This window comes from Schistocerca nitens, chromosome 2, assembly GCF_023898315.1.
Source record: "Schistocerca nitens isolate TAMUIC-IGC-003100 chromosome 2, iqSchNite1.1, whole genome shotgun sequence".
In the NCBI taxonomy this organism is placed as follows: Eukaryota; Metazoa; Arthropoda; class Insecta; order Orthoptera; family Acrididae; genus Schistocerca; species Schistocerca nitens.
In genome coordinates this window covers 939,972,012-939,990,854 of record NC_064615.1, presented here as the reverse complement: position 1 = coordinate 939,990,854, position 18,843 = coordinate 939,972,012, and the positions used below count along the sequence as shown (strand labels likewise).

Here is an 18,843-nt window from a genome sequence, read left to right as displayed (position 1 = left end):
ACAATAAGTGTCAAGCAAATGGCTAGAAAACCTTATGAATAGAGCTGACAGAGCCTCATCACTTACTATCCCTGAGTGAGATTTGCTACAGCTATGAGAGAATGATTCAGATGATATCCAAGATCTGACAGCGAAATGATGCAATTCACATCATCCCACACACTACTTCATTTGATAGACTCTAATGTCTACAGGGGATGCAACTTAATTTTTCAGTTTTTCTATTTTTAAATCGATTTTCAGAGGATTTTATCTAATCTAAGGCAACTGCAGTCCACATAGTCCCTTTTCTAAGGTTTCATTTTGTGGCTTAGCTGAAATAGCATGACAGTGTTGCAAATAGTTCTAGACATGGCAGAATAGCCCCTTTCATTTGGACTGCAAATAACTGCAAATATATGATTTATAAATCATTTTTTGATGATTGCCTGTGTGATCTCTCCAACAAGGGTGGTTGTGCAGGAGGTCTTCCTGCTCGGCATGAAAGTGGGTGTCAGGAGATGTTATGTGAAATGACCTTTAGTGTGGTCTTTGGGAAATTCTACAAGCCTGCTAGATTGTAGGGCACTGAAATATATCCAACTGCTAATATAGTTCCAACAATCATTGAACTTAGTTATTCAAAGTCATGAGACATTTTATTTTATGAAGGCTGCTTTGAAATATTCTGAATGAAGTTTTGGCTTTGAGTATTCCATTTGAAGTGGGCATATTGCGGGAATTGACCAATCTGTGCACTGCAGAGTGGAGCCTAAATAAAACTTGACACTATACTCTACTTGTTTCAGGAAAAATTGTTACAAAATGCCCTCCAAACTGGAAACAAGATGACTAATTTTAATGCTATGTGAATTGTGAGCAATCCATGATAGTAATCTTCAGGGAGCTGTTGTAGTCTGATGGTTCTAAGTTTATAAAAAAAAATGGTTCGAATGGCTCTGAGCACTATGGGACTTAACTTCTGAGGTCATCAGTCCCCTAGAACTTAGAACTACTTAAACCTAACTAACCTAAGGACATCACACACATCCATGCCCGAGGCAGGATTTGAACCTGCAACTGTAGCGGTCGCGCGGTTCCAGACTGAAGCGCCTAGAACCGCTTGGCCACACACGGTCGGCTCTAAGTTTATAATTCAAGATCGTGGGCCAAGATTGTGACCCATGACATCATAAATGATGTCAGAATCCAAGATTGTGGACATGGGATTACAGATGCAGCTTGTTAAGTTGTCAGCCAAAAATACATAGGTCTTCCATTTTCTGTGGCGCTGCTACCATCTCCAGGCAGCAAAAACTGACTCAAACAATAAGATGTAGGTACTAAGCCATTCCTCTCTTGCAATGTTTATTAACTATTATCATTGTCATCATTTACTTTATGTGTTTTCCTGGTTTTCTTTTATTTGTCCCTCTGTTCAACTGCTCTCTGACATAGATAATGGAATGCCTGATACATTTGAGCAGCAGCAGCAGAAATAAAATGAGCATGCAGAGATACTCTCTGCTGTAGCTCTTGACATGGAATGGAAATCAAGTCAGTGTGTAGAAGTGTTTGAGACTTTGAGTTTCCACTATATCCATCACTGACACCACTAAGTCAGGATACAGACAAACTCTCTGATCCAGCCCCCAGTATATCAGAGCAAGACACTGAATTGTTTCCAGACTCTGAGCTTCCACTATATCCAACACCTCCACCATTGATCGAGCCACAGTTAAGCCATTACAGAGTGCTGCTGTTCAGCACTACTTATCAGTTGACTGCCAACAGATTGAAGCATTGGTTTATCATCTGATTTGAAATTCAAAGTTATGATAGAAACAGAGAATGTCCAGCAAGGTGCAAAGGTGCAGTTTAGAGATATGGAGTGGGGTAGCTGTGCAGCAAGCTGAAATACATTGACAAAAAATCCAGGATGGAATGTAACAATATTATGACAAGCAAAGTTCAGACATGCTGAGTTGCAGATAGGCACAACAAGAAGACTGTCACAAATAAAGCTTTCGACCAGTAAGGCCTCTGCCGATGCAATATGGATCCTTCTCACCAACACCATCTCTTCTGAACTGTGCAGGTGGGAACTTTCCCAGCAATATATCCTATGTTCCCATAACCCTCCTGGCCTCAACCTTTGTTAGTCAGTGTCCTCACCCATCCAGCCCCTTCCCTGTTCCCATTTCAGTGCTACACAGCCCTCATTCCACCATTGCACCCAATCTTTTTACTTCTCTCCTTTTCTGCTACCCCCCCCCCCCTCCCCCCTCTCCCTGCCTCCCTCTCACCTGCTCTCCATCTAACCTGCAGCACTTCACTGTCTGCCACCCCTACCCTACTATCCCTCCCCCTCCCCAGCCTCCTCTTTACCTCCACCCAGTGGCCACTCTCATCATGCACTGGTGCTGCTACTCACAGTGTGACCTCAGTTGCCTGAGACTACAGTCACGTGTGCGCGAGTTGCGTTTGTGTGAGTGTGTGTGTGTGTGTGTGTGTGTGTGTGTGTGTGTGTGTGTGTGTGTGTTTGTATCTGTCGTCTATTTTTGACTAAGGCCTTACTGGCCGAAAGCTTTATTTATGATAGTCTTTTCGTTGTGCCTATCTGTGACTCAGCATCTCCGCTATATGGTGAGTGAGCAACTTTTCTGTGGATACATTGAGGAATGCATGACAACTGAGTGTTGGAAGTGTCCAAACATCACAGACGTGTGGCTTGTATGGTGCAAAGTGGATCACCATTGAGAGACTCAGTCAATGGTATAGGTATGCTAAACTGCTCTTTCATGATTTTTTAAAATATGTATTGTAGCATGAAGGTCTTGGTGGGGAGGAGGAGCTAGATGTGTGTATAAGTATGTGTATGTGTGCTGTACCCAAGTCTGCTAGTGTTAATCATATAAATGGAAATTCCATACAGGTGGAGTTTACAGATGGCATTTCTAAGTCTATTAGTGCTCCAATTGATTTGCTTGTAATACATGCTGAATTTAAAGCCTATATAAATGTGATCTGGAAAATATTGCAAATTGATGAACAGGATTGATGGAGAAAAAAAAAAGAATGACAATGTTTATTTTCTACAATACATAAAGTAGAAAAATGTATATAAAATATTAAAAGTCATATCAAGATATATAATAAATAATATTTCTGGGTTCTGTTGTCACTGATAACGTTATGGATTGCCATCTTGAACTCTAAACTTAGAACCATGCAGACTGCATCCCTCAGGATCGCTATCCTGAATTGTTCACCATGCAGACTGCATTGAGGTTAGTCATCTTGTTTACAATTTGGAGGTCAATTTGTTACTAGTTTTGCTGAAATATGTAGAAGTGTGGGGTGAAGTTTTATGTAGTCTCCACTGTGCAGCATACAAATTATTCAACTTCCCGCCATATTCCTGCTTAATATAGAATACTCAGAGTCCAAACTTTGTTCGAAATATTTCAGAGTAGCCTTCATAAAATAAAACTACTCATGATCTTGAATAAAGATGTACAGCAATTGCTGGGAATTATTTCGGTACAGTTGGATATATATCGATGTCCTACAATCTAGTAGGATTGTAGAACTCTCCCAAAACCCCACACTTGGTTGTCTCACATCATATCTCCTGATCCCTTCTATGTTGACCAGGAGAAAGACTGCCTACACAAGCTCCCTTGTTGGTGGAATCATGCAGGCATTCACCAAAAAATGATTCAGAAATTTTATGGGTTTATGTACACTCACTAACAGAAGTCCTACTACCCCATCAGACAATTATTAGGATGTTTCACATATCGCTCACATCTTCAGATTCCTCATCTCTCACCATATAGGAACCCACTGGACATGTTAAATGTCTTATGTATAACCTAAAACGCTTAAAATGTTGTGAGGAATAACTTTAAAATGCAATGCTAGTCTGGACAGTGGATTGAATTCTGCTTATAGGAATGATTGTTGTAGATTATCGTTTTGTGTACACAGATTTCAAATTTCCATCACATGAAGGTATACCTATTGTGGAAGTCAATGTTAGTTAAAAAATAATATTGTCACCCATCAAAAGAGTGTGGGGTCACCATTGTACCTGCTACCCCTGGATGGTTCAAATGGCTCTGAGCACTATGGGACTTAACTTCTGAGGTCATCAGTCCCCCAGAGCTTTGAACTACTTAAACCTAACTAACCTAAGGACATCACACACATCCATGCCTGAGGCAGGATTCGAACCTGCGACCATAGCGGTCGAGCTGTTCCAGACTGTAGTGCCTAGAACCGCTCGGCCACCCCGACCGGCACACCTAGATGACAGGTGAACACAGGCAACACATAAATAACAAAAACACAGGACCATCTCAGCACATTGCCACTAAGCCATCTTCTTCCTGCTCCAGACTCCTCCGAGCAGAGCCGAGGATGGCAGACAGTGATGGCACAGCCTCAAACAAATCCTGTGACCAGTAGGCTACATATGGCACCACTCCCAGTCTGGAGAATACTACACCAACTGCTGCCATTGGCTCAAAGTCACAACCCTGCTGGTATCACGCCGAATTTGGCAATTCCGCATGCTACTGCTGTTCTCCCAATGGGTTCCCAAACTTCAAATGTGGGCCACTATAGGCATCTCAGCTCAGGCACAGATGTAAACTCATCTACAGCCACTATGACTCAAGCACATGTCCCCTCGACCGCATGCTTGGGGATGCTGCCTGCATATCTACGACATCAGTTCCAGAGAGCACATTTTGGAGGACACTGAGCTGAGAATGTGAGGAAGCACACGTGACCCCACTCTTGCCAACCGACTGCAACACACTACCCACACTCCCAGCAGAAGTGCATCCATCACACTGAACACAGACAGCAACATTTAACTTAGTACTGCACACTCTGCCTTGCTGCATGCATCTCCTCTGCCTTGTTGCATGCATCTCAGATGTATGTCACACCTCGTCATGTTGATGCAAGCTGGTGTGATATGAAACAGCATGATGCATTGTATCCTAACAACCCGCTGTAGACCACATAGCCCACCAACTGGCCTTAGCTAACATATGCGCCGCTGAAGTGGAGGTTGACAAAATATTACAGGCAGACATTTTTCGCCTGTATGACATCCTGTGGGTATCACCACCAAATCATTACAAAAAACAAAATGATGAAACTTTCAAACTCTGCGGCGACTGCAGGGTTGTCAACATTTATATGGTTCATGACAGCTACCCAGTACCCAGTATACAATACTTCACGCAGTCGCTTCCAATGCACGAAGATGATATCATGAAAACCGCGACTATCTTCGAATATCTTTCCATGCTACGACAAATCTCAGTTACAGAAAGCGAAAGTTACCTTCCTCGCACACCTAGTTAGCGATACCGGAATCAACCCAATCCCAGATTGGGCTGAGAGTGTAAGGCAGTTCTCACTCTGCAGAATTATCATGAATTCTGTCGTTTCGTAGGAATTTTGATCTTTTACCGGTACCACCAGCCACAAGCAGTGACTGTACAAGCAAGTGCTAATCTAACAAACACGGTAAAGGAAAACTGCGTGGACCGCAAAATGAAAGACATATTCGCCCGCATCTCGTGGTCGTGCGGTAGCGTTCTCGCTTCCAACGCCCGGGTTCCCGGGTTCGATTCCCGGCGGGGTCAGGGATTTTCTCTGCCTCATGATGGCTGGGTGTTGTGTGCTGTCCTTAGGTTAGTTAGGTTTAAGTAGTTCTAAGTTCTAGGGGACTTATGACCACAGCAGTTGAGTCCCATAGTGCTCAGAGCCATTTGAAAGACATATTCAGACCTGCCAAAGACTGCCTAGCACACACTATAACGTTGGACCATCCTGTTCCAGATGCACAACTCACTGTCACAACAGACGCAAGTGACTCCACCTTTGTTGCCATACTTCAACAGCTAGTGGCCGGAGAGGCACAGCCCCTACAATTCTCCTCACAAAAAAATCCATCCTCTCAATCAAAATGGTCATCATCTGCCTGAGAACTTCTCGCTGTATATGAAGCTGTGAGGTACTTCTACGAAGATATTGAAAGTTGTCATGGTATAATCTTTACAGATCATAAAGCACTCATCAGTGACAAATGACCCCAGTCAAAGGAGATCAACCCACGATGCTACTGACAGTTGTACCTTATTACTCAGTATACAACAGATATACACCACCTACATGTAGCGGACAATCTCATCACCAAAACTTATCACGAGTCAGCACCATCTTGCGTCATTCTGAATACGAGAAGCTAGCGACCAACCAGCACAACGATGCAAGCGTAGCAGAACCGATGTGCAATGTCACTACTGGCCAACGAATCGAATGACACGCCGTTGTGGGATCTGAAACACTCATCTTCTGTAACCTCTGTCTCAACAAAATCCACCCATTGGTGCTACAAACAATGTGATGAGAAACCTCTGACCACTCCCATGGGGTTTCTCTCCCCAGCATCAGACCCACAGCTCACCTTACAATGGAACGCTTTGTGTGGCCCAACATCAAGTGGGATTGCTGCATCTTGGCACAGGCATCATTACTGTGCCAATGGAGTTAAGTTAGAAGACATGTGCAGCCACAGTTAGGTCAGTTTGAAATCCCCAAAGCCCACTGCCATCATTTACACATTGAGCTCATTGGATCCATTCTGGAGTCGGATACAAATACCTTCTCTCAGTGACAGAGCCTTGTGTTGGGTGTTCGGCAGCCAAGATAAGATTACTACAGAGGAAGGCCACCAGTCTGAATCAGCAGTCTTCGCCCGTCTGTTTAGGCTCTGTGGAATCAAACGTAACTGTACTACAGCTTATCACCCCCAGAGTGATGGGTTAGTTGAGTGGAGGCATCGATTCTCACAGCAGCTCTTACGTGTCAAGGCAGATTGCGGATCAATGCACTATCTGGGGTTCTACTTGACGTCCGAATGGTCTTCGAGGAGGACTTGCAAGCGTCCGTCGATGAAATATTATTTGGTGAATCACTGGTCCTCCTAGCTGTTCCTGTTGTCCTCGCGCACATCTATGAGTAAACGGACCTACTACCTGCTGTAGTTCAGGAAGTGGAGGACCACATTAGACATATCCATGTGGCAACCCATTCCCCTGTTCCTCATTCGGCACTCAGGATCTACATACATGAAATGCTCTCAAACTACAAACATCTCACGCTACAACATAATCTGGCTCGCACTACAGACCCGATACACAGGGCCCTTCAAAGTTCCTGCAGGAGACACATATGCGTTTGACATTCTGATTAATAAGAAACCAATGGCCGCTTCGATTAACCACTGACAACGCCTACCAACCGCTACCCAGAGTGCAGTTGGCTAACCCTGACACACGACACCTTGTCACCATTTGGCTCAATCTCTGTGACTTCAACTCAGACAACATCACCATCAAACTCCTTGATAACGATGTGTGCCTCACAGCTCGTAACGAAGACATGCCGACATGCGACTCAGCACGCATCTGACATCTAGACCACGTGTACACTCTCCTCGCTAATATCTGTAACTTAAAAAGCAGCTGGTTCGACAGCCGCAGGGCGGACTGAATTTGACAGGTCGGCTGTGGGGCGGTGGGAAAGTTTGTTGGGGCTGTCAATTGTCAGATGTACTGTGACAGGTGAGACGAATGCAGGTAACGGCGGCTAGAAAGCTACGAGGCCCAGCAGTCCTCAGTGCTTTCCTGGGCGGAAAGAGGAGTGTGTTTCAGCGGCATGGTCGCGGAACGAGCTAAGACTTGTCACTAATATAATTTTAATGAAAAAACCTAAAATCAGGTTCTAGGCGCTTCAGTCTGGAACCGCGTGACCGCTACGGTCGCAGGTTCGAATCCTGCCTCGGGCATGGATGTGTGTGATGTCCTTAGGTTAGTTAGGTTTAAGTAGTTCTAAGTTCTAGGGGACTGATGACCACAGATGTTAAGTGCCATAGTACTCAGAGCCACCTAAAATCACTTATAAGTATGACATAAAGAAACCAATGACAGCTTTGGAACCTTGGCAATAAGACGAGCTCATTGAACATAGACTGAGGTGAGAAAAGTCATGGGGTATCGCCTAATATCGCGTCGGACCTCCTTTTGCCTAGCATAGTGCAGCAGCGCGACGTGGCATTGACTCGACGAGTTACTGGAAGTCCCCTGCAGAAATATTGCGCCAAGTTGCCTCGATAGCCATCCATAACTGCGAAGAAGCTGCCAGTGCAGGATTTTGTGTCCGGACTGACCTCTCAACTATGTCCCATAAATGTTCGATAGAATTCACGCTGGACGATCTGTGTGGCCAAATCAGTCGTTGGAACTGTCCAGAATGTTTTTCAAACCAATCACGATCTACTGTGGCCTGCTGACATGGCGCACTGTCATCCATAAAATTTCCATAATTGTTTGGAAAATCCATGAGAGACTACAATGGTCTCCTACGAGCTGAGCATAGCCAGAACGCAGTCCATTCCATATAAACATAGCCAAGATCATTATGGAGCCACCATAGCTTGAACAGTGCCTTGTTGACAACTTGCGTCCGTGGCTTTGTGGGGTCGACGCCACGCTCGAAACCTATTACAGCTCTTACTAACGAAAATCGGGGTTCATCTGACCAGGTCATGTTATTCCAATCGTCTGGAGTCTAACGGATATGGTCACGAGCCCAGGAACCGCGACTCTGGGGACGTCGTTATATTAACAAAGGCACTCGCGTTGATAGCCTGCAGTCATAGCCCTTTAACACCAAATTTCGCTCCACTGTCCTAAAGGATACGTGTACGAGATACTACCGCCATCAGTATATGTGCTCATAGCTATCCCATGACTAGTTGCCGGCCGAAGTGGCCGAGCGGTTCTAGGCGCTACAGTCTGGAGCCACGCGACCGCTACGATCGCAGGTTCGAATGCCATTTGAACCATTTTGAACCATTACTAGTTATCACCACGTTGTAAATCTGTGTTCGAAGCTTTAGTAGTTAAAGTAATCAACATCATTACTAATATTGTTTATAATAAATTGTAACAGAGGAACCCATCACGAAAGTCACACTTATGATGCAACGCACGGAAGAGGATATTGCCATCAAGACAAGGAACAGATTATTTTCCTAACCAAACAAATATGCAAAAATGTTGTAAACAATTTAGTTCATTTACGTAAATAGTGTCATAACTATGGGATCCTCGACAGATACGCAAATGACCTCATCAGCATGAGTTTCCTTCTTTAACATTCCAATAGCTTTCGGTGTATATTTAATTATAGTTGGCATTTACAAAATAGGTCAAATTAGTGTTCCAGCTCGAGTGCCAGATGGGGTGATTTATATGTTTCAGATTTGTTTAAAATAATACGTAAATAATTTTATTAAGAGGTCTCAAACTGAGCGCAAAATTTTCTATATGTTTTATTATACGTATTTTTGTGTAATCTTTATGAATAGTGGTCAGGATGAAAGTACGTGCACTGTATCGGGGAGTAGTCATGTGATCGAACCTTTAAATAAGCGTGCGGGATAGAGGTCTTTGGTGTTATGCTGTCGACTTGCGTCTGGAGTATTGGTGAGATATTTCCGTTTGGGTGTCGTCGGAGACGGTCAACTTAAGTGGTTTACGATAATGTTATTGGCAGTGTGTAAATCGCGAAAGTTACTTTTGTGTAGCAGGGAATAACAACAATCTTGGGTGCGTTTGATAACTTGTAATTCTCAGAACTCTGATTTCAGTCTTTAGAGGCAGTTTAGTTAGTGATGAGATCTAACTTGAGTGACTTCAGTTCCTATTGTAAATCACTGCAGCTGAGTGTTGTAAAGATTTGTTTTAACGTATTTATGTTGTTATGAACTTGAATTGATTTAGTTGGAATAGCATTGACAGCTATAAAATTTAGATTCCCTGGGAATGATAAAGCTCATGCATAATCTAGGTTTTCGAGAATTTATTGCACTGATAAACTTTAGTATTTAGCATCGCTGCTGGGTGTAAATGTTATGTCCACACAAAATACTACCAAATTTGTCTTTTCTGATAGACGCTGGCCAGTTATTCCATGAGTTATTTGTATATGGCTACCGTATGCATGCATTGTGCATTTTTGAAAAATAATAGGGATTTCTAGCAAAGTTAAAATCAATCTGTTTCGAGCAATATCATTATGTCCAGTATTTCTACCAACAGATCCAGCCTCAGTTCATCTTTTATTAAATTATTAGCTAGCATATCTCACTGATAGCATGAGGTTTTGGGATAAACGTTATTATGTTGCCAGAACGGAATTTTCACTCTGCAGCGGAGTGTGCGCTGATACAAAATTTTCTGGGAGATTAAAACTCTGTGCCGGACCGAGACTCGAACTCGGGACCTTTGCCTTTCGCAGGCAAGTGCTCTACCATTTTTTGTATCTCATTTTGTTCTATATTGTTCGTTGAATTTGTTCGGGGCGGACGTCCGATGACACCCATTTAGGTTCTTCGTTGATCCGTTCACTCAGTTTTTAACTGCAGAGAGTAGCTAACTCTCTGTCCGAACACGCTGAGCTACCGTGCCGGCTACCATCTGAGATACCAACGCACGACACGCGAGCCGTCCTCACAGCTTTACTTCCGCCATTACCTCGTCTCCTACCTTCCAAACTTCACAGAAGCTCTCCTGTGAACCTTGCTGGACTAGACTCCTGGAAAAAAAGGTTATTGCGGACACATGGTTTTGCCACAGCCTGGGGGGATGTTTCCAGAATGAAATTTTCACTCTGCAGCAGAGAGTGCGCTGATATGAAATTTTCTGGCAGGTTAAAACTGTGTACCGGACCGAGACTCCAGCTGGGAACATTTGCCGTGCGCGGGCAAGTGCTCTACCATTTGAGCTACCCAAGTTCGAGTCCCGAGTCGCGAGTTCGAGTCTCGGTCCGGCACACAGTTTTAATCTGCCAGAAAGTTTCATTATTGCGTTGAGTTGTTGAGCTATAGAGAAATGGCATACAGCCACCCCTTATTGATGATAACAAGCTATGCTCAAAGTTAATGGTCGTACATTGCTCGCACTTTGATGGAATATGTTACTGTGTCTTAGTTGTTTGTATCGAAAAGGTTACGTGACGTGAGAACAAGGAGCAAGACTCCATGAGGCATTGATTGTGCCTTCATACCATCCAACCTTTCAACAAATGGCATCCGCACTGTCAGCTGCTCGTAGGTCCTCTCTCGACTGCCGCTTACACCCCTGCCTCAAGACGTGGGGGACCTTACTTCAGAGACGACCCCACTCTTGCCGCTCCCTACACCCACAGAAGAGCAACACGTGTCCAGGTACGGGAGCACGAGGCGCCGTCCACGCCACCTGCTCCCCTACAAGGTCTCAGCACTAGCACATCAGATGACACGGCTTGGAGAAACGATCTGTGCCATGCAGTGCCACCAGCCACCACACAGCTGGTCACGCACACGTGTGCACGCCTGTCCAGCCAAACGGCAATGCAGTTCACATCTTCCCTTCAGTGCTCCACACTGGGAGGGGATATCAATAGTGACATGCTTCACTGACAAGTGAGGAGAGGTATATCTGCGGACGGAACGAAGATTTCAGTGCATTCTGTACTATGATCGAATGTGGGCATGTCTTTGTGTTATGCTTTGTAAATAAATTACACTACTGGCCATTAAAACTGCTACACCAAGATGAAATGCAGATGATGAACGGGTATTCATTGGACAAATATATTATACTAGAATTGACATGTGATTACATTTTCACGCAATTTGGGTGCATAGATCCTGAGAAATTAGTGCCCAGAACAACCACCTCTGACCGTAATAACGGCCTTGATACGCCTGGGCATTAAGTCAAACAGAGCTTGGATGGCGTGTACAGGTACAGCTTCCCATGCAGCTTCAACACGATACCACAGTTCATCAAGAGTAGTGACTGGCGTATAATGATGAGCCAGTTGCTCGGCCACCATTGACCAGCCGTTTTCAGTCGGTGAGAGATCTGGAGAATGTGCTGCCCAGGGCAGCAGTCGAACATTTTCTGTATCCAGAAAGGCCCGTACAGGACCTGCAACATGCGGTCGTGCATTATCCTCCTGAAATGTAGGGTTTCGCAGGGATCGAATGAAGGGTAGAGCCACGGGTCGTAACACATCTGAAATGTAACGTCCACTGTTCAAAGTGCCGTCAATGCGAACAAGAAGTGACCGAGACGTGTAACCAATGGCACCTCATACCATCACGCCGGATGATACGCCAGTATGGCCATGACGAATACACACTTCAAATGTGCGTTCACCGCGATGTCGCCAAACCAACATGCGACCATCATGATGTTGTAAACAGAACCTGGATTCATCCGGAAAAAATGACGTTTTGCCATTCGTGCACCCAGGTTCGTCGTTGAGTACACCATCGCAGGCGCTCCTGTCTGTGATGCAGCGTCAAGGGTAACCGCAGCCATGGTCTCCGAGCTGATAGTCCATGCTGCTGCAAACGTCATCGAACTGTTCGTGCAGATGGTTGTTGTCTTTCAAACGTCCCCATCTGTTGAATTAGGGATCGAAACGTGGCTGCACGATCCGTTACAGCCATGCGGATAAGATGCCTGTCATCTCGACTGCTAGTGGTACGAGGCCGTTGGCATCCAGCACGGCGTTCCGTATTACCCTCCTGAACCCACCGATTCCATATTCTTCTAACAATCATTAGATCTCGACCAACGCGAGCAGCAATGTCGCGATACGATAAAGCGCAATCGCGATAGGCTACAATCCGACCTTTATAAAAGTCGGAAGCGTGATGGTACGCATTTCTCCTCCTTACACGAGGCATCACAACAATGTTTCACCAGGCAACGCCGGTCAACTGCTGTTTGTGTATGAGAAATCGGTTGGAAACTTTCCTCATGTCAGCACGTTGTAGGTGCCGCCACTGGCGCCAACCTTGTGTGAATGCTCTGAAAAGCTAATCATTTGCATATCACAGCATCTTCTTCCTGTTGGTTAAATTTCGCGTCTGTAGAACGTCATCTTCGTGGTGTAGTTATTTCAATGGCCACTAGTGTATTTATACGATCACGCATGACTACATTACTGCAACGTTCCCTGTCACCCAGTAGGAAATTCTTTCACAAGTTTCTGTAACTAGTCATCTGAATATTTCTTCCCATTAATAATAATGTAATCCATATTCACAAAGCTAATTCTGAAATAAGATTGAATTCTCAAGAAGATGATGCTCAGAAATACAAATACAAACTCACACTAATGCTAACATGGGTGCTTTTTCACCCAAATATTTTCTGCTCAGAAATAATGATGCAACTGATATACATATTTTAATAATGGCTGAACTTACAATACTGAAAAATGGACATACCGTGATGGTCAACATACTAAGCATGTTGTTACTTCACAAGAAAGGTGATTTTTCACCCATGTTACCATTTAAGTGTTCAACTGCTCTTTGATGATGATGATGATGATTTCAAGTATCTTGTTCCAGACATCTGTAGGTGTTCTATACATTTCCAAGATGACACTACATGAGCTAAATACGAACTATCAGCTCAGATTTATGATAGGATTGAAGAGTTCCTAGCAAGTAGCATTTTGTCTTTAGTGATGGGTACTAAATGCATTGATTTAAGTACTACTTGTATATGCATTGTTTTAAACGCAAAATTCATTGTTGGCAGTAAAATACTTATTTTAGAAACCAAAAGAGCAGAGGACTTTACACATCTGTTGTGTGTATGTACCATACTGTGAGTACATCCAACATCGCTAGCAAAACGAAGTATCACTCCACGCTGATCGCCCGTGGTCATGGTAACCTTCCACAGGCTGGCTGGCAATGTTAACTGGCTCCGTGGTGGGTGTGAGCCGAGCCATTAGCAGTCGGGTGAGTGCAACACGGCACGCCAGTATTTGGCTGGGTTGCTCTGTTCTCCTCAGAAATTGTTTACATGTGGGTGATATCATGGACTGCAGGTAAGTTTAGCAGTATTGTGTTCAACAACTCGTCACTGGCTCACTGTGTGCTGTGCCCTGGTGATAACAGTTTACTCTTCTAAAAATACTGTATTTGGCTGGCTTGCTTTCACATGAATCACCTGAGTACAAATGACAGTTTCACCAATGCACTGCCATCTGTATACATGCATATCACTATCTCATGACTTTTGTCGCCTCAACGTATGTCTTATACAGTCCAGTGGCCGATGGCACAGCCCTGTCCAACCCTTCGTTGCCAGCAGTAATGTGCTACAACTGGCTGGTGTCAGACTTTGCGACTGATGTGGCGATTATGAACTTTGGCACCATGGAATTTGGGCTCTCAACATAGTATAAGTTGGGAGGTCCAATCTTAGGGTGACATCAGAGTGACATTTTTTAAACTTTGGACAGCTGAATTTTAACTTGGGGCAGGGAGAACCTAGTGGCAATCTTGAATTCTATACTTACAACAAGTGATACGGCAATCGTAACTATAGGTTCCTACTTGTATGACTGGAAAACAGCATCAGGAAAACAAGTTATGCGTTTTTTTTTCATGTCGCTGATAGAGTAAAGTGAAAAACATGTTTATGTAGCCACAGGCTGAGACAGGCATCTTTTGTCTAACAGATAGGCTTGGTCCTGAAAGGGAAACAACATCCTTTGTCTCAGGTGAGTGATGTAAGGGAAAACCACAGGAAATCTGACAACAGTGCTGAGCACACCAGTATTCCACTCAGCCAGTTTGATTTCCAGCAGGACAATGCTCTATCTTGGAAATTTGAATATCCGGCCAATTTATACTTACGACAATAGCTATACTTCTACAGTGAAGTGATAGGAGTTGGGGGAAAACCTTTAACATTATTTTGATTCTCCCACAAAATTTTGAATTTTCTGCCATTTATTCACGTTCCCATCATCTTATACATCCAGAAATTGGCCTATGTCACAGGGTTGGCATTGGGAGATGGTACCATTTACTCGAGAGATGGGAAACACAAGTGGGAGGAAATGAAAAAAACACTTAAGAGGGGGGATTAAAATACAATAGCTCTTTGTTCCAGGACAACAGGACTAGAGAACTATAGGGGAATAGAGAACAATAGCGCTTTGTTCTAGAACAATAGAGGGGGATGGAGATAGTGGCAGCGTTCTTTGATGTCCCAGAACTCTCACAGCCTACCTACTCATTTGTGGTCTACTTTGGAAAGAATGATGCTTGATCGCTATACATCTCCATCATCATTACCTGAACTCGCCACTGTTTTGCCGGAAGAATTGTGTAAGATTCCCTAGAAAATCATACGGGACCTTTACCTATCCATTCCAAGACGACTGTAAGTTTTGAATGCCAACAGGTTTCCTGCACAGTATTAGCCATTGTCACGTTATAACGGTACGGCCTTCCCCAGGACTCATATGAAATGTCCGATACCACCCTTTTTTATATGCATCCAGCTAGGTTATCAGACAATTTAGTGCTTCCTAAGGCCTTGTATGTTGATAAAAAACTTGATATTCATTACGAAGCCGTGGGGAATGTTCTGGAAGGAAGTGCGTTGTCGTAATTACCGGTGGACTTTTGTCAATGATAAAATTATGTACATATACTAAATTAAGTAACTAATCAAGAAACTGAAGTAATAATTCCTTAGAAACAAATAACTAGAGACTGCAGAGATGTTAGCATGAGAAATCAATGCTTGTAATTAACATAATTGTAATCTAAAAATCCAGTAACCTTAGACCTCACTATCCTGAGAAACAGCTTAAAAGTTATTACCAAGCGATGTATTTTCATTTGTTATTTATTTTTATGTCTTCCTCTGTAATTAATATTCTTTGTAATTACATTTCTAATTAACTCTCCAATTCCAGAATGAGATTTTCACTCTGCAGCGGAGTGTGCGCTGATATGAAACTTCCTGGCAGATTAAAACTGTGTGCCCGACCGAGACTCGAACTCGGGACCTTTGCCTTACGCGGGCAAGTGCTCTACCAACTGAGCTACCGAAGCACGACTCACGCCCGGTACTCACAGCTTTACTTCTGCCAGTACCTCGTCTCCAACCTACCAAACTTTACAGAAGCTCTCCTGCGAACCTTGCAGAACTAGCACTCCTGAAAGAAAGGATATTGCGGAGACATGGCTTAGCCACAGCCTGTGGGATGTTTCCAGAATGAGATTTTCACTCTGCAGCGGAGTGTGCGCTGATATGAAACTTCCGGGCAGATTAAAACTGTGTGCCCGACCGAGACTCGAACTCGGGACCTTTGCCTTACGCGGGCAAGTGCTCTACCAACTGAGCTACCGAAGCACGACTCACGCCCGGTACTCACAGCTTTACTTCTGCCAGTACCTCGTCTCCAACCTTCCAAACTTTACAGAAGCTCTCCTGCGAAGTTTGGAAGGTTGGAGACGAGGTACTGGCAGAAGTAAAGCTGTGAGTACCGGGCGTGAGTCGTGCTTCGGTAGCTCAGTTGGTAGAGCACTTGCCCGCGTAAGGCAAAGGTCCCGAGTTCGAGTCTCGGTCGGGCACACAGTTTTAATCTGCTAGGAAGTTTCATATCAGCGCACACTCCGCTGCAGAGTGAAAATCTCATTCTGGAAACATCCCACAGGCTGTGGCTAAGCCATGTCTCCGCAATGTCCTTTCTTTCAGGAGTGCTAGTTCTGCAAGGTTCGCAGGAGAGCTTCTGTAAAGTTTGGAAGGTTGGAGACGAAGTACTGGCAGAAGTAAAGCTGTGAGTACCGGGCGTGAGTCGTGCTTCGGTAGCTCAGTTGGTAGAGCACTTGCCCGCGTAAGGCAAAGGCCCCGAGTTCGAGTCTCGGTCGGGCACACAGTTTTAATCTGCCAGGAAGTTTCATATCAGCGCACACTCCGCTGCAGAGTGAAAATCTCATTCTGGAAACATCCCACAGGCTGTGGCTAAGCCATGTCTCCGCAATATCCTTTCTTTCAGGAGTGCTAGTTCTGCAAGGTTCGCAGGAGAGCTTCTGTAAAGTTTGGAAGGTTGGAGACGAGGTACTGGCAGAAGTAAAGCTGTGAGTACCGGGCGTGAGTCGTGCTTCGGTAGCTCAGTTGGTAGAGCACTTGCCCGCGTAAGGCAAAGGTCCCGAGTTCGAGTCTCGGTCGGGCACACAGTTTTAATCTGCCAGGAAGTTTCATATCAGCGCACACTCCGCTGCAGAGTGAAAATCTCATTCTGGAAACATCCCACAGGCTGTGGCTAAGCCATGTCTCCGCAATATCCTTTCTTTCAGGAGTGCTAGTTCTGCAAGGTTCGCAGGAGAGCTTCTGTAAAGTTTGGAAGGTTGGAGACGAGGTACTGGCAGAAGTAAAGCTGTGAGTACCGGGCGTGAGTCGTGCTTCGGTAGCTCAGTTGGTAGAGCACTTGCCCGCGTAAGGCAAAGGTCCCGAGTTCGAGTCTCGGTCGGGCACACAGTTTTAATCTGCCAGGAAGTTTCATATCAGCGCACACTCCGCTGCAGAGTGAAAATCTCATTCTGGAAACATCCCACAGGCTGTGGCTAAGCCATGTCTCCGCAATATCCTTTCTTTCAGGAGTGCTAGTTCTGCAAGGTTCGCAGGAGAGCTTCTGTAAAGTTTGGAAGGTTGGAGACGAGGTACTGGCAGAAGTAAAGCTGTGAGTACCGGGCGTGAGTCGTGCTTCGGTAGCTCAGTTGGTAGAGCACTTGCCCGCGTAAGGCAAAGGTCCCGAGTTCGAGTCTCGGTCGGGCACACAGTTTTAATCTGCCAGGAAGTTTCATATCAGCGCACACTCCGCTGCAGAGTGAAAATCTCATTCTGGAAACATCCCACAGGCTGTGGCTAAGCCATGTCTCCGCAATATCCTTTCTTTCAGGAGTGCTAGTTCTGCAAGGTTCGCAGGAGAGCTTCTGTAAAGTTTGGAAGGTTGGAGACGAGGTACTGGCAGAAGTAAAGCTGTGAGTACCGGGCGTGAGTCGTGCTTCGGTAGCTCAGTTGGTAGAGCACTTGCCCGCGTAAGGCAAAGGTCCCGAGTTCGAGTCTCGGTCGGGCACACAGTTTTAATCTGCCAGGAAGTTTCATATCAGCGCACACTCCGCTGCAGAGTGAAAATCTCATTCTGGATACATCCCACAGGCTGTGGCTAAGCCATGTCTCCGCAATATCCTTTCTTTCAGGAGTGCTAGTTCTGCAAGGTTCGCAGGAGAGCTTCTGTAAAGTTTGGAAGGTTGGAGACGAGGTACTGGCAGAAGTAAAGCTGTGAGTACCGGGCGTGAGTCGTGCTTCGGTAGCTCAGTTGGTAGAGCACTTGCCCGCGTAAGGCAAAGGCCCCGAGTTCGAGTCTCGGTCGGGCACACAGTTTTAATCTGCCAGGAAGTTTCATATCAGCGCACACTCCGCTGCAGAGTGAAAATCTCATTCTGGAAACATCCCACAGGCTGTGGCTAAGCCATGTCTCCGCAATATCCTTTCTTTCAGGAGTGCTAGTTCTGCAAGGTTCGCAGGAGAGCTTCTGTAAAGTTTGGAAGGTTGGAGACGAGGTACTGGCAGAAGTAAAGCTGTGAGTACCGGGCGTGAGTCGTGCTTCGGTAGCTCAGTTGGTAGAGCACTTGCCCGCGTAAGGCAAAGGTCCCGAGTTCGAGTCTCGGTCGGGCACACAGTTTTAATCTGCCAGGAAGTTTCATATCAGCGCACACTCCGCTGCAGAGTGAAAATCTCATTCTGGAAACATCCCACAGGCTGTGGCTAAGCCATGTCTCCGCAATATCCTTTCTTTCAGGAGTGCTAGTTCTGCAAGGTTCGCAGGAGAGCTTCCGTAAAGTTTGGAAGGTTGGAGACGAGGTACTGGCAGAAGTAAAGCTGTGAGTAC

The 18,843-nt window shown here is 45.0% G+C and overlaps 10 non-coding genes across 10 annotated transcripts; 8 read left to right on the top strand and 2 right to left on the bottom strand.

Moving 5' to 3' along the window:
• Nucleotides 1–15,926: 15,926 nt before the first annotated feature.
• Nucleotides 15,927–16,001, bottom strand: Trnat-cgu (transfer RNA threonine (anticodon CGU)). The gene has a single exon. It is a non-coding gene; the product is annotated as a tRNA-Thr (tRNA).
• Nucleotides 16,002–16,227: 226 nt separating this feature from the next.
• On the bottom strand, nucleotides 16,228–16,302 carry Trnat-cgu (transfer RNA threonine (anticodon CGU)). The gene has a single exon. It is a non-coding gene; the product is annotated as a tRNA-Thr (tRNA).
• Nucleotides 16,303–16,448: 146 nt separating this feature from the next.
• Trnat-cgu (transfer RNA threonine (anticodon CGU)) lies at nucleotides 16,449–16,523 on the top strand. Its single transcript has one exon. It is a non-coding gene; the product is annotated as a tRNA-Thr (tRNA).
• Nucleotides 16,524–16,749: 226 nt separating this feature from the next.
• On the top strand, nucleotides 16,750–16,824 carry Trnat-cgu (transfer RNA threonine (anticodon CGU)). Its single transcript has one exon. It is a non-coding gene; the product is annotated as a tRNA-Thr (tRNA).
• A 226-nt stretch (nucleotides 16,825–17,050) lies between these two features.
• Nucleotides 17,051–17,125, top strand: Trnat-cgu (transfer RNA threonine (anticodon CGU)). The gene has a single exon. It is a non-coding gene; the product is annotated as a tRNA-Thr (tRNA).
• A 226-nt stretch (nucleotides 17,126–17,351) lies between these two features.
• Trnat-cgu (transfer RNA threonine (anticodon CGU)) lies at nucleotides 17,352–17,426 on the top strand. Its single transcript has one exon. It is a non-coding gene; the product is annotated as a tRNA-Thr (tRNA).
• A 226-nt stretch (nucleotides 17,427–17,652) lies between these two features.
• Nucleotides 17,653–17,727, top strand: Trnat-cgu (transfer RNA threonine (anticodon CGU)). The gene has a single exon. It is a non-coding gene; the product is annotated as a tRNA-Thr (tRNA).
• A 226-nt stretch (nucleotides 17,728–17,953) lies between these two features.
• Nucleotides 17,954–18,028, top strand: Trnat-cgu (transfer RNA threonine (anticodon CGU)). Its single transcript has one exon. It is a non-coding gene; the product is annotated as a tRNA-Thr (tRNA).
• Nucleotides 18,029–18,254: 226 nt separating this feature from the next.
• Trnat-cgu (transfer RNA threonine (anticodon CGU)) lies at nucleotides 18,255–18,329 on the top strand. The gene has a single exon. It is a non-coding gene; the product is annotated as a tRNA-Thr (tRNA).
• A 226-nt stretch (nucleotides 18,330–18,555) lies between these two features.
• Nucleotides 18,556–18,630, top strand: Trnat-cgu (transfer RNA threonine (anticodon CGU)). The gene has a single exon. It is a non-coding gene; the product is annotated as a tRNA-Thr (tRNA).
• Nucleotides 18,631–18,843: the final 213 nt, after the last annotated feature.